Below are 16,352 nucleotides of genomic sequence, written 5' to 3'. Positions count from 1 at the left end.
CCCTCAGCCTGGCCTGCGCCCTCTCACAGTCAGAGAGCCCTCAGAGGATGTCCAACTGAAGGCTTAGGCCCGCTCCTCATGTCATAGTGACCGGTCGTTCCACCATCAGGTGGTCAGTGCACATCATAGCAACTGGTCGGCCGGTCGACTTTCTGACCCCTGGTGGTCAGGGCACGTCATAGCAAGTGGTTGAGTGGCCTTAGCATATCATTAGCATATTACACTTTGATTGGTTGAACGGCTGACCGGGTGACCAAACACTTAGCATATTAGGCTTTAATTATATAGGACGAGAGGCCCAGTGCATGAAATTCTTGCAGTTGGGGGGCATCCCTCAGACCGACCTGCACCCTCTTGCAATCTGGGACTCCCTTGGGGGATGTCCGACTGCCCCCTGAGGGATCAGGCCTAAACTGGCAGTTGGACTTCCCTTTCGCAATCCAGGACCGCTGACCCCTAACCACTAACCTGCCTGCCTGATTGCCCCTAACTACTCTGCCTGCCTGCCTGATCTCCCCTAACTGCTCACCTGCCTGCCTGATTATGCCTAACCATTCTGTCTGCCTGCCTCATCACCCCTAACCACTTGTCTTCCTGCCTCATCACCCTAACCACCTCTGCCTGCCTGCCTTATTACTCCTAACTGATTGCCTGCCTGCCTGATTGCCCCTAACTGCCTCTGCCTCAGCCCCCGCCACCACGGAATGTCATTCGGCTGTCCGGTCTAATTAGCATATTATGCTTCTAATATTATAGATAATAAAGTATGCTAGAGAAAATAAAATGTTATTAAGAAAATTATAAGAGGAAATACATTTACACTATTGAAAAAAAATCCACATATAAGTGGAACCATGTTTTTCAAAGGGTCACTTGTAGTTTTGTGTTCTAGAAGCGAAAAAAAAAAGTCAGATTTGTTGAGAAATGGAGATGGAAACTAAGAAACATGCCTTTGTTTTTGAAATTCTGAGCCAAGGTCATAAACTAGTGGCCAAGGGATGGCCAAGCAGATGTGTTTTATTTGGCCCACACAGAGGGTATTTTTCCTAATTGAGCCAATTATTTTAAAATATGATGATTTCATGTTTTTAAGTACATCTCTTGCTTTTCTTTAAAAATTGGAAGATCTGGCTACACTAGAACCACATGACAACACTTAGAGCCAAGTACTGGCTGTCCCTTTGGGCAAGACTTGTTTTCCTGCTCAGCACAGTCATAGCACCCCCTGCTGGCTCCCTGGCTTACCTGCTGCAGTCATTCCACCTTCAAAGCCTGGTCTAGCAACTCCTGGTTAGAACTTTGGGGAGAACTAAACTATGTCATGACATTGGTATATTATACAATAAATGTTTGAGAAGGACTGGCTACATACTTTGCAAAGGCCAGTTCAAAGTGATAATGTGGGACCCCTTGTTAAAAAATTGTTTAAGCATTACAAAATGACGATATAGCATTAAGTCGAGTGGGGGGACATGTCTAAGCACGGGGCCCTGTGCAACAGCACAGGCTATGCACCCAGGAAGCCAGCCATGTTTCTCATCAAATTTTTATCTACTAGTTTTGCTATCTAGTCACAATTTTTGTCTGAATCAGCTATTACTGTGATGACTTTGCTGGCAAAATAGTAAATTGCTATTTTCATTATTCTTTCTACATCTACTAATTGATATTCTATAGGGTGTCCCAAAACTGTAGACACACCTTAACAGTGGATAGCTCAATTTTGAAAATGAAATGTATTTAATAAACAGTGCTTTTAAAATTATTCAAAGTGTGTGTATATAGTATTTTTGGGGGGACACTCTATATTTATAAAGAAATCTTCCCCTTCCCTGTGTATGTGTGTGATCAGTATGGACACATGGACTCTTATTCTATTCATTGGGCTCTAATTCATGCTATCATTCTTTATGTTAATGCTTCTACTGTCCCAGATGTGGACAGTGGGGGGTCATGTCAAATTGGCTTCTGTGCTCTTTTCATGCCCCCTTCAGGTTTTGAGCATTTCCTTATTATTTCACACAAAATGTTCCAGGTTCGGCCCAGCCATAGAAAAAGTGGAAGAGCTTTCGTTCCTTGTATTGAGAAACTATGTTCTGAACGCTAGGTGTGTTTATGACAGCAAGTTTTTTTTAATAATTATGAAATGATTCATCAGTGTATAATAGTCAGTACGTGATAATTATTCAAAAGTTGGATCTTGCAGTTTACATGACCCATAAGTTTGTTGACATAAATGACATCTAAGATTGTCTACTAAGTTCATTTCTCTGTGATGTATCAGCCGGAATGTTCATATAATTACACAGAAATGCTGTCTCATTATAATTAATTTAATGAATTCCTTTGTTCCTCAGCTTTCCAGGACTCAATACTACCTATTTTCCAGGATATGGTGAGACTTAAATAAACTGTTCTTAAACCCTTGGAGAAAAGCACTATGTAGAGATCAAGAAATTCTGGCTCATTTCATTTTACTTAACAATTGACAATAACTTATTCAAACTGCCTGTTAATGTTGCAGATAATTTGTACGAAAAGTTTAAAATGAGGCAAAAGCAAATTAGTAAGTCATATGAACTAGCCAATGTTTCCCACAGCAACAGGCATGTAGTCAAATTGAAGATTAAGTCACTAGTTCTATTCAGGGTAAAGAAAGAGAATTCCCAAACACACGGTCTAGCTTTTTCACAAGCAGCCACCAGGTGGCAGAGCACTACACACAGTGGACCCGGCAGAGCAGCTTGAACCTCATTTAAGACTGAGGCGGTAAGTGTGGGCTTTGGTTTGATTTATTTTCTTTATAAAACCAATTCCAGAATACCTTAATATTTAAATTTTTAATTGCTATTTAGAAAAAATGTTTCCTCCTCTAATTCTTCTAAAAAATGATGTCATGTTATGTCAAATTATATTTTCATCACTTGGCATTTTAATAAAACCCACATATCCGGAAGTTTTCACCTTTGTTGTTCTAGTGTGCCAGTAAAATTATAGTCTATCTAATTATAGTATAAAATAAAAGAAATATTTGGAACAAGCTTTACTTCAAATTTTAGTAGGTTTGAGTTTAAAATCTATATGTAGTTAGAATTGTCATATCTAAGTATTTTCAAACATAAATAAAGTGTATGTATACAGAATTCATAACAAACATCACTGTTTTACAAATTCAAAAGATGAATCTATACATTGATTTGTGTACAGGCCACTAAGGAAATTGCTACCACCCTCTGTACATGTGTATGAAATCTACAGGTGTCCTAGAAAAAGAGTGAGTAATTGTTTAAATTGATCAAGATTACAGAGTTCCATGTCAAATTTTTTCTTTAGAATTTTGAATGTTACTACTCCTCATGCTGTTATGTTTGTTCTTTATGTTAAATATAATGTTCAATACTTAGACAAGTCATTATAAAATTTAAATATCTACATTCAGTCACCAAGTCTGTAATATATAATCCACTGCTGTTGGTTTAAAACAATCATTCTAACATTGATGTTCACTGATTCAGATGACAACGGATTCTTGATTTTATACAACGGTTGACAGATTATATTGGATCCCTTGCTTTTGAGAGACTTGTACGACACTGAATTTTCTTTAGGATCATGTATGTAAAATGTAAATTTAGAGAGCCATGCTGAGGATTTCAAAATACAGCACAGCTGCACACTTAAGACGGTAATTGTGGTTTGGTGGTGAAAAAATAGAGGTGAATTAAGAGAACCTCTAAGTGAAGGCTGATAGGACACGGTGTCCCTTAATACACAGATAAAGATAAGCAAATGCTGAGAAATTTTAACAATTGTTTTCCTGCTCCTGCTAGTGTGTGTTAGATGCAGTGGCAGTAACAAGCGGTTTATCCCTTTAATCTCTAGTTTACACTTTGCACTTGAAAAGCAAAGGGACATTTTTTTCTTAAATATTCCATTTGTGTTTTCACTTACAAACTTCTGGAGGTACTTGGCACGTGTTCCTCCGTGAACTTACATTTTTCTTTCTTGCTTGGATCTCTGTTTTGGATCCTAAACTTAACTGTTTGCCCAGACTTCTCTATAATGCACTCTAAGCAAATCAGTCCTCTAAATGAGAAAATACTATTTGTGGGGACATTCTTCCACTCAAGGAATGAAGAATGGTTCTTTAAAAGGGTTGCATTTCACAAGCCGTATTGATAGTCCCTTCTTTTTTTCTCTTTCCATATTTTTAAAGCTGAAAAGCTCCATCTAATGCCTTAGCCCTTGGATGGTCGGTCAGCGGGCTGCCGCCCTGTTGAGGTTGAGCAATCTAAATACAGAAATGAGCGTATAGCTTGCATCAGTTCCAGTATCATGCCTTGTTTCTATGGAAAATACATGATTTGATTTAATTACATAATCTGTCGTTCTCTTAGCCAGGGCTTCCAACAGGGCCAAACAATTCTGAAGCAGGTTTGTCTTTTTCTTTTCTTTTCTTTTTTTAAGAGGGCTAATCAGAAGGGATTTGTGATATGGAAATCACTAAGAGGTAATTATGAATGATTTTGTGCAATTCAAAAGTGAAAAATTCCTCCCAAAGCCCCAACTCTTTGAGTCTATTTTGTTTTAAAATAATGGAAGTTTGTTGCTTTACTTCCCTTCCACACTAGTGTTGTGCATGGATATCTCAAATCCAAAAATGAAAATATACTCCTGTAAAGAAAGATGAATAGATTACAAGTGACAATAAGAAATGACACATAATATACCTCTAGAAGGAGAAATTTCCACATGATGACAGACAACGGAATTTATTCCATGAAAATAATATTAATAGTGGGTTTTGATACAGAGATTTTTTCATTGTTTCTTTATAATCAGAGAAGAAAAACGTTTTTCAGAAGACTTTCCATAGTCTGTTGACATGAACATTATTTTTTCCTACTAAAGTAGAAAGTAGTAATTACATTTTTTAAATGACACTCTGGTAATTATGTATTTTAAATATGAATCCTGATGTTTAATTAGGTCATATGACTGTAATATCAGCTTGCGTTAGCAGCAGATTATCAAATCCTAGCAATGCCTCCTTAGAGAAATGCAAGAAGAAAAGGCTGTTATAATTGTGATACTTAAATAGAATAAACCATAATGCAGTACAGTATTCTTTACCTATTTTAATGTTTACTAATGTTATTGAGTAATGCAGTTTATTATCATGGCATGTTCTTAGATAATTACTCTGGTGGCAATAAGCACATAGGAATAAGCATGATGTTTTTTTGCGTGTGTTTTTTTTCTCCCAGGAAAGCTTTCAATTTAAGCACAGAGTAGAATGAAGAATACATATTTGAAAGTGGTGCTGTGTATTTTTAACACAGAAACATATATATATATAATACATAGTGGTAATTTTTTTCTGAAATTACACTGTGATTGGATGTTAGATAAATAATTTTTAACTTTTAACATATCAGAAATCTGTATCCTATTAACTCTTACTTTCACTTTTTTCTAATTTTCACTAATAAATAATGCAGTGCAAATTAAATCTCTTATTTTTAATATAATTATCTATTATTTACAATCAATAGTTTCTAAGAAGCTTAAACATATACTAAGATTTTGTATTTTAGTGTTTGATTTTGCTCTTATTACAATGAGTTCGGGTTTTTCCTTCCTTTTCGTTCTAATCCCTCCTTGCTTCTATAAACCACACTGACTGGCATTTACTAGTTATATTTATTTGGCACAAACACAAGAAAGGTATAATAGAGTTTAGGTATTCAAGGGTTCATGCAGCCCTCTTTCAGGAGCATTTTCCTTATTAAAGAGATCCCTTTACAAGGTACGTGTTGCACTTCTTTGATACCTGTGGGAACTGCATTCCTTAATAATATATTCCTCCCCAAAATTTGCTCTTTAAGATACCAAAGTTAACTGTTAAATAGCTACCAAATTCATTTGTGCAGATTTAATGATACAAATGCTTTTGAATACTTATGAATTTTAAAGTCTCCTTATAACGCGTCTAATGAATTACACAGTTAAAACAACTTGAGTACTTTTCCATTTAGTCCATAAAAGCTAGGATTTCCTATATACAGGTAACTTTACTGCTCAAGAAGTCTGCCTTGAAATTGTTCCACACACATTGCCCTGGACGATGCTACCAGAATTTTTATTAAAAAATCCTGCCTTTTTCCCTTGTAGGTATATATGTTGTAACTCATAGCTATAAATATATGTATTTTGTAATGAAAGAAAAATTCCTTTCTGAATGACAAAAATCTAATATTGCTTGAGTGGATTTGAAGATTAGATATTTTATTGAATGGGAAAAATAAAAGAAATTGCTTGTATCATTCACTTTGTGTCTTTTTGTGTTGAAGGCAGTTAATTGTATTACAAGCAGTGACAAACTGTGTACTAATGTTACTATATTTACAAACAATATTTGGAGCTTATGATTTACTTTAAGAAATCTATTTCTTAACACTAGGGGTCATTTTAGCTTGTGGTAATATTGTAAGATACTTAGTTTTAGTGAAAGAGAAGGTCAGGAATATGATATTTCCTAGAAAAGTGCTGTCCTGGAAAAACATTTTCCTGGGCTTAGATCCCTAATTTTTCCCCTAGTTGGACTATGAATAGATTCCATTACTTGGTCTAATTTTTAAAATGTCAAACAAAGTGTGCTTTGAGTTTCTTATCTAAAGTTCATTTTTGTTACTTCTACTAAAAGGTTCAGATCCTGTTTTTGGCTGTGTTCGCTATTTAATATTTTGTCAGCTCTTGGGTTTGCTTGGTCCTTTTCTTCAGGACCACATTCCCATCCTCCTGAGCCTCAGTGAAAGTCTTCCATATTTTTCACTGACTTTCAAACTGCTATGAAGGATAGCAAAAAGCATCCATCAGAGCAGAGGTGTTTTTGTTTTGTTTTTTTTCCCCACATAACAAAATGAATACTTTCCATGACTATATATATCTCAGATTTCCCTACTCTGAAGTTTTTAAAATTGCAGCTCCTTCCTGGAAGTACTTTGTGTTCTCCCTTTGGCACTTAATAATATATCAATTCCTTATTTTTTGTGTGAAAATTCACTTTAAGGCCATGGTACTGGACATGAAAGATGATATAAGGAAATGCCATGTTCGTTTTCAGAGTAGCGTTATGTATTTTAGAATGCACTATAGATTATGTAATATGAATTATGATTTTGTTTATATTGAATGGAGTGTGTAATTGCAAGCTATAAATCATCTCTGGGTATCTGAAAAATGTAGCCTTCCTCCTCTAGTTACACACATAAATAAAGATAGTTGTATTTGTTTTTCTAAATCCAGTTTTAAAAATCTGCTTAAAATCTGTTGTGCTTCAGAAAGCATAGTGTATTCTGTTTAACATTTTCAATTGAAAGTCAAAGTATTTCCTTTGATTCAAAAACTAGATATATTTTCTATTTCTAGTATGTTTAGACCTGTGGAATATACCAAGAGAAAGTTATGTTTTCTACTAAAAATGAGCATATAATAAAAATGTCCATTAAGCTTACATTGATATGATAGGGAGTTCCACTTTTTCTTAGAATTATGGCCTGGATTTCCAGACATGTCAATGATGCTGTTCAGAGCTATGGCTTCACAGGCCTGTGTTCTGCTCACAAGACTTGCCTACCTGAAAAGAAAAATGAAAGAACAATACTGTGTTTTGGTTCTGCTCCTAATTGTCCATTCTGTGTCAAGTAACTGGGGAAAATAAAAGAGACTAAAGTATATTTTTAGTAGGTAAAGTTTTAATGTTCTCATACCTAAGGACTAAAGGGTTCTAAACTGCAGGGAAGTTTTATTACAAGCTTAATGGAAAGTGGCAAAACATGCATAAACAATATTAGTGCTCACACTATAGGCTTAAAGTTACACGTTGATGGTTAGCATATCCTGTTGCAAAAATCCGGATGTCTGTACTAGATGAAGCTAACATGCCACATTCCTAAAAAGTCCAGAATTTAAAGTCATTTGGAAGAATGATGTTGAAAGAATAGGATATAATGCAAAAGGTGTGGTGGTGGGAGTTTTCATTTAGCCAAGTTTTAACTTAATCTCTGTCTTTTACCAGCTGTGTGACCTTTAGCAAGTTACTATCCTTTCTTAGCTTTTGTTCCCTCACCTACATAATAATTAAGAGGCTGAAAATTGTGGTCTCCACTATCTTTCCTGTGTTGGTGATTCAATGTATATTTCTGGCCTATACACTTAACAACTAATTTTCTTTCTCAGAAGGCAGCATGGCCCTACCCTCTTTTGAACAGTATTAGATAAACACGCTCAGCTGCTTTGTAATGAGAATGTTGTGTAGACACAGTGTGTGTCTTCCTCAGTAGATATAATTATATTAATCTATGTAAAAGGTACCTCACTTTTATGGATCTAACATGTTAATGAAGGGATTAGCACATATATAGTCATTCTAATGTGGAAGCTCTAAAATAAGAGTGTAGAAGATAACTATATATTACTATGTTCCTAGTAACAGAAAACTTACTGGAGCCAAATCCATCAACACTGCAACTCTGAAAGAAAAACCCAGTGGAGCCGTTAACAGTATTATTTTTTATGAAGTCAAATTCTCTGAAAGGTCAAAGTCCTTTCCAAAACAGTGATACTCGTGGATAGTCACTCAAACTTATTTGTAAATGTGTATTAAGAAATTTGACAACTCCTCTTTTTCTCTTTTTCTTTGGAGACTCATAACTCTGACCTTATTGGAACAGGTGACATGGCATAAAATATCACCATTTAAAAAAACATATTTCCAATATCTATTAGTTGCTATTCTTGAATGGCAGCAACAAGATGTGGTGTCATAAAAATGGTAGCCCCCAAGAGAAACACATTACAAGGGCAACTCCTTTCCACCCTCCTCCCTCCCCCGAAATAATAACAATTTGCTAAATTGTTGGGAAGTTGTTATAATTCCTTTTCCAAATTATTACTCGCCCTTTAGGTTAGAAATGAGGCCAGGGTTAGCAATCAGCTATAAATGGTAGGATTTTTCAAGTAAGAAGCACTTGTCTGATTGTGAAGTGGAGGCCATTACTGTCTTGATTGGGCCTTTTTTTTTTTTTTTTTTCAGCTTGCTTGATTTGTGGTTGAGAGCGAACATTCACTCCTGTACTGTGAGCAATCAGAGCCTCTCTCCTCTCATTTTTTGCTTAGCGATTTAGGGTCCACTACTTTGGCACAGCTGCCACCTTTTAGCCTCCATCACGCAGAATATATTCTTTAAAAAGGATGGGGGATGGGAGCAGGTAGCTAATGTACATTTGGCTTCTTGATGTACCTATTTTATATTTTCAGAGAGAACTTTTTCACTCAAGAACCATCATGTTGGGACTTGGACTTCTACACTCAATAAATAAGTTTGGATGGAGACTTGAAGCTTGTTAAAATTTATTTTCCATTTCTTTATTTATCCCACCAAAAACAAACAAACAAACAAACATAACAGGTTTGGGAGACAAAGCTGACACAAAGGCATTACAGGGCACTTTTAGCTTTGCACTAGCGTAGTCTTTGTTCTCTCGGAAATGATACATAAACAAGGGCTTTTTTCTTTGCTTCTGTTTTGGAGGGCATTTCATAAGTTTCACACCAAATTTAAGGTCTCTAGACTCTATTAAGAATATAAATGAGTCTTAAGATACCTAGGAATAGAATTGCTGAGTCATACAGTAAATTTATGTTTAGCTTAGAAACTGCCAAACTGTTTTTTGCAAAATGGGTGCATCATTTTCTGTTCCCAACAGCCAGGTATGAGAGTTCCAAGTTCACCATATTCTTGCCAACCCTTGTTACTGTCCATTGTTTTCATTATAACCATTCTAGTGGGTGAAAAATTTACCTCGTTGTGGTTTTGATTGGTATTTCCCTAATGGCTAATGATGATAACAATCTTTCCATGGGCTTAATTGCTATTTATATATTTCTTTTGAGAAATGTCTACTCAAATCTTTTGTCCATTTTCAATCAGGTTGTTTTCTTATTATTGACCCGTAAGAAACCCTTTATATATTCTGGATACAAGTGCCTTATTGGATTTATGATTTGCAAATATTTTCCTTCAAGCCTGTGGGTTAAGTTTTCAGTTTCTTGCTAATGTATTTAAACCACAAAAAATTTTTAATTTAGAGCAATTCACTTTTGAACTCCTAATGGAGCACAACATTGCATCAGTTCTGAATGTAATTCTTTAAAGAGTCAGAGAGAAAGAGAAATAAAAGCTTAAAAACAAAATCAATAATTATACTTGGGTCAGTGTGAGGTAAGGAATAAATTGTCTTGCTAATCCATTGCCTTTAAAGGAATCTGAAAGCTTTCACCAAGAGAAAAAGTTTTGTGTGTTTTTTAACTCTTCATTGCTAACTTTATGTGGGTTATTTGAATCTTATCCTAACTAGGGTTGAGGAATTCAAAATTCAGTCTTGTCCTGGTGACAAATGGTTTTGAACAAAGGACATATCCGAGGGAACCCAAAGCCACAAACAAGACTCCTTGTGCCCCCACCTCTGAGTGACAGTAAATGGCTGAAGAAAAAAATTAGGATGCAGGAGCCCCTGAACTTTACCCTCCCAGGACCACAGCTTTACCTTCTTTGTGAAATGCCTTCTTCTTAGGTCCACCCACATAAGTGATTAGTAACAGCAGCAACTTTCCAACCATTGCTGAATGCCATGTTTTCCGGACAAATTTGGTAGAGAGGTAGATAAACGACTACCAACAAGTGCATCTGTTTGGGAGTTCCTCTAGGGGAAAAGAGGAAGAAAACAGGAGCCTCCTTTGAGGCAGACCTCGAACTTGTTTGCAGTGCCCATGGCTCAGCTCTAGTGCAGCAGAGGTGTATGTGCCATGCCTTTAGCAATAAAACGGCAAGCATTTCGATGCTTTTCGGAGTCTATAGTTTCAAAGCACCCAGCAATGCAATCTTCAGAAAATTAAATAATTGACTGTTAAGTTTTCTTTGCAAGTCCAGATTTTCATCTGGCATTTGTTGAGCATCATAAACAAGATAAGCCCACAATGCTGTTTGGTTACATCTTGCTTCTTTCCCACCTTTGTACCATTATGAACTCAACCATCAATATCCAAAAAGCACATCTAATTGCAAAACTATTGAGGAGTACTCCCATTTGACTTTCTATTAAACTTCAGATGTTTGTTATTTTTTTTAAAACAAAAACTCTGGATGTAATTAAAAATTCAATAACAGTCATTGTTACATTTTATCTTATAGATGCGAATGTTGTTGCAAATATAGTGTTAAAAAAAACGGTAAGTGTTGTGTGGCCTAAACGTTTCCGTCAAATTCTCTTGCACGTAAGTAAGAAGTCATTACCTGTATCATTTTCACATTTAATTTAGCACTATGTGTCACCTGGAAATTCTCTTTTAAAAAGTGACTTTCAATGGAAACTCCTCTAAGAATATAACTGAGTACTAAGAACACAGTTAATCTATTTTTGACAGAGTTGCCTATTTGTTCCAATTAACACTGAAAACCGAACTGAAGGATGGTGAAGTTAAGGCTATTGATTGCAATCAACCTAGTGAAGTTGAAATGCAGTGCTAATAAGTAATTAATTAGAGAAAAAAAAAAACAGAAAGGCCTGTTAAGTATAGTCAAGTTCCACCAGGAATAAAAACAGTGAGTTGAGAACAAGAAATTGTCTAGATAAATGTCCGGTCACTGAAGCAGTTCCCAGTAGCATTCATAAAATGAAAATAGGAAAGCCATAGCCCCACACAATGAGCTGTGCTCTGGAAAGAAAAGAAGGCCGAAGAGAAGGAGGGCAGTAGTGTTGATTTCTCCTAGGAACAAATGGAACCTTAGTAGAATCCACCTACGTCTGTGGTTTAGATCAGTAAGATTTACTATAAAACAAGGTGAATGTTCTTTGATCTCTTAGGAGACTGTCAACTAAGCAACTTTACAATGGGAGGAATTAAGCCACTTTTGCTATCATGAAAGTTCTAGAGAAATGGACATAGACTTGTTATAAGTTATCAAAACCTGAGGGTAAGCTGGCCTCATCAGCCTAATTTATAGCTGGAATATTAATGGTATTCACCCAGGTTTCATTGTTTTCTGCTCACACATGCTCTGTAAGACCTCAGAGCCCTGCAAAGGACTCATCCAGCTTGTTTTGGTAGTTAGGTAGAGAGCAATGGTTTCTTACAACTTTTTACATCCCAGGAATCTCCCCAAATTGGTTAGCAGATTTAAAAAAATCTTTTTTCACTTTCATATTTCATAGGTTTATATAATATTCAATTAAGTTAGGTGATTGCTACGACTGTATACCAGTAGCTGTCATGATCAGCTTGAGGACAAACAAAGCTGAATTTGGGTAAACACTGTACTTAACTGCTAGAAAAAGAAATGCCAGGGCACTATCAACCCCAAGGATGTATGGCATAGGGGCTGGTAAACATGTTTGGGTTATGGAGACTCTCAAACAATGAAAACAAACAAACAAAACAAAGCCCAACACATTCTGTGTTCCCTGTAGCAAATTTGATCCTGTATAACATGGACATAAAGTAGCACTTTAAATAAATGAAAACTCTCCATTAGGAGTGCTAATTATGTGTACAACTCAAACTAACAAACAGGTATAAACACTTTGCTCATCCAACTCAAATGTCAGCTTATTCAAACATTTTTATGCTTTCTATATTGCTAACTCATTCTAACAGACTCTCTACTGTAAGGACATTGATTATCCATCTCTATCTTGCATACCTGTTCACTAGCACCTCCTAACTGCTTTAATCTTTTTTTTTTAATCTTAAACAGTTTCATTATTTTATCAATTAATTTTCAGCAATGACTATTCTGTTCGCTGTTGTTAATAATTTATCCCCTAATTTCATAATGATGTTTTAATTATCAATTTGTTTTCGCCAGTAAACAGTGCCTCTCTTTTCCCATTTTCTTTAAATTCATAAGAAACTCAGTCTCATGATACACACATACAATTTTTTAGATTGGAAAAAAAATAACAAAGTCACCTGTGAGTTTCCTATCTAGAGACATATAACCATTGATAACCTTGATTTATAGCTTTCCAGCTTTTGTTTTCTGTATATACATTTTAAAATATTATTTTATTTATTATTGTAGTGAATCTGATCATGCCATTCTTAATTTTCATAGTTTTCTTTTTTCACTCAACAATAGGATGATCATTTTCTCATTTCATTTAATGTTTTTATCTCTCTATATAAAGTATACAGAGAGATAAAAAGTATCCCCTTGGGAATTCCACCGAGAGACTGGGAGTTCAATCGCTCGCTATGACGTGCGCTGACCACCAGGGGGTGGCACGAAGTGAAGGAAGGCCCTGGCTGGCAGCCAGAAAGCCCCAATCAGCCCTGATCTCAGGCCAGGCCTAGCGATCCTACGCATGCATGACTTTCCTGCACTAGGCCTCTAGTAAAAATACATGTGTTCAATCCTGACCAGTGTGGCTCAGTTGGTTGAAGCATTGTCCCATATACCCAAAGCTTATGGGTTCAGTTCCAGGTCACAAGATGTTTGGGGCTCATCTTTTACTTTCTTTACCCCAGTCCTAGAATCAGTACTTTGGCTAAGAAACCCTGGATCCTTTCAGTGGAGAATGGTATTTAAAACCCAAGACGTTGGCGCTAAAAGCGCTCATTATTATTGTCGTGTCACTGCTCTCAGGCTCTTCAATGTGCAGAGAGGGGGAGCAGAGGTATTTACAGGAATGCTTACATTTATACTTACTAGTATATCTATAGTTATTATCATCTAAGCCTCCATTCCAAACATCACAGGGTTCTTTCTAGTTTCCTCCCTTTTCATAGTTGCAAATCCCTTCCAGACATTGAGAATCTCACCTCTCATTATTCTTTTTTCTTCTAATCTTTATTGTTGAAAATATTATATATGTCCCCTCTTTTCCCCATTGACCCCTTCCAGCCCACCTCTGCCTCCCTGCCCCAGGCCTTCACCACCCTATTATCTGTGCCCAGGGTTTACTATGCATATAAGTTCTTTGGTTGATCTCTTCCCATCTACTCCCACCTTGCCTCTAAGATTTCCACTATTCTTTTTTTAATTCTTTATTGTTTATAGTATTACATAAGTCTCCTTTTCCCCCATTCACCTCTCCCTGGCCACCCCACACCCCAGCACATGCCCTCACCACCACCCCCAGTCTCTGTCCATTGTTATGCTCATATGAATGTGTATAAGTCCTTTGGTTGATCTCTTATCCTCTCAGCCCCCGCCTTCCCTCATAGGTTGGACAATCTATTCAATGCTTCTATGACTCTGGTTCTAATTTTGCTCATCAGTTTATTTTGTTCATTATTTCCCACAAATGAGTGATCATGTGATATTTATCTTTCTCTGACTGACTTATTTCACTTAGCATAATGCTCTCCAGCTCCATCCATGCTGTTGCAAATGGTAGGAGAGCCTTCCTTGTTACAACAGCATAGTATTCCATTGTGTAGATGTACCACGGTTTTCTAATCCTCTCATCAGCTGATGATACATGCAAACAAAATGAAACTAGATCACCAACTTACACCACACACAAAAACAACCTCACAATGGCTAAAGGACTACAAATATTAGCTATTGTAAATTGTGCTGCTATGAACATAGGGGTGCATATATCCTTTCTGATTGGTGTTTCTGTTTTCTTGGTATATATTCCTAGAAGTGGTACTACTGGATCAAATGGCAGTTCCATTTTTAAATTTTTGAGAAAACGCTATACTGTTTTCCACAATGGCTGCACCAGTCTGCATTCCCACCAGCAGTGAAGGAGGGTTCCTTTTTCTCCACATTCTCTCCAGCACTTGTCATTTGTTGAATTGTTGATGATAGCCATTCTGACAGGTGTGAGATGGTACCTCATTGTTGTTTGGATTTGTATCTCTTGAATGATTAGTGACTTCGGGCATGTTTTCATATGTCTCTTGGCTTTCTGAATGTCCTCTTTTGAAAAGTATCTATTTAAATCCTTTGCCCATTTATTTATTTATTTATTTAATCTTTATTGCTCAGATTATTACAGTTGTTCCTCTTCCCCCCCCCCATAGCTCCTCCCCTCCACCCGGTTCCCACCCCACCCTCTGCCCTAACCCTCCACCCCCACTGTCCTCACCCATAGGTGCACGATTTTTGTCCATTCTCTTCCTGTACCCCCCACATCCCTTTCTCCATGAGAATTGTCAGTCCACTCCCTTTCTATGCCCCTGATTCTATTATATTCACCAGTTTATTCTGTTCATCAGATTTTTTATTCACTTGATTTTTAGATTCACTTGTTGATAGATATGTATTTGTTGTTCATAATTTTTATCTTTACCTTTTCTTCTTCCTCCTCTTCTTAAAGAATACCTTTCAGCATTTCATATAATACTGGTTTGGTGGTGATGAACTCCTTTAGCTTTTCCTTATCTCTGAAGCTCTTTATCTGACCTTCAATCCTGAATGATAGCTTTGCTGGATAAAGTAATCTTGGTTGTAGCTTCTTGGCATTCATCACTTTGAATATTTCTTGCCACTCCCTTCTGGCCTGCATATTTTCTGTTGAGAAATCAGCTGACAGTTGTTTGGGTACTCCCTTGTAGGTACCTAACTGTTTTTCTCTTCCTGCTTTTAAGATTCTCTCTTTGTCTTTTGCCCTTGGCATTTTAATTATGATGTGTCTTGGTGTGGTCCTCTTTGGATTCCTTTTGTTTGGGGTTCTCTGCGCTTCCTGGACTTGAAGTCTATTTCTTTCACCAGGTAGGGGAAGTTTTCTGTCATTATTTCTTTAAATAGGTTTTCAATATCTTGCTCTCTCTCTCTTCTGGCACCCCTATAATTTGGATGTTGGTATGCTTGAAGTTGTCCGAAAGGCTCCTTACACTATCTTCATATTTTTGGATTCTTTTTTTCTTTTTGCTTTTCCGGTTGGGTGTATTTTACTTCTTCGTATTTCAAATCTTTGACTTGATTCTTGTGATCCTCTAGTCTGCTGTTGGATCTCTGTATAATATTCTTTATTTCAGTCAGTGTATGCTTAATTTCTAGTTGGTCCTTTTTCATATCCCCGAGGGTCTCACTAAATTAATAGGCGGTTTCTAGAAAATTCTTGAAAAACCTTAAAAGTGTGGTTTTGAACTCTATATCCAGTCGTTTGCTTTCCTCCATTTCTGTCATTTGTGACCTGTTTCTTTGATTTCGCATTTTGGCTGCTTCCCTGTGTTGTAGAGTGGCTTTCTGTGCTAGGTGTTCTAGAGGGCCCAGTAGCTCAGCCTCCCCAATTACCTGAGGTGGACACTCTTGGTGCATCTCTTGGTGGGCT

This window comes from Myotis davidii, unplaced genomic scaffold (genome assembly GCF_000327345.1).
Source record: "Myotis davidii unplaced genomic scaffold, ASM32734v1 scaffold128, whole genome shotgun sequence".
Taxonomy (NCBI): domain Eukaryota; kingdom Metazoa; phylum Chordata; class Mammalia; order Chiroptera; family Vespertilionidae; genus Myotis; species Myotis davidii.
Note: the sequence above shows the minus strand (reverse complement) of the source record.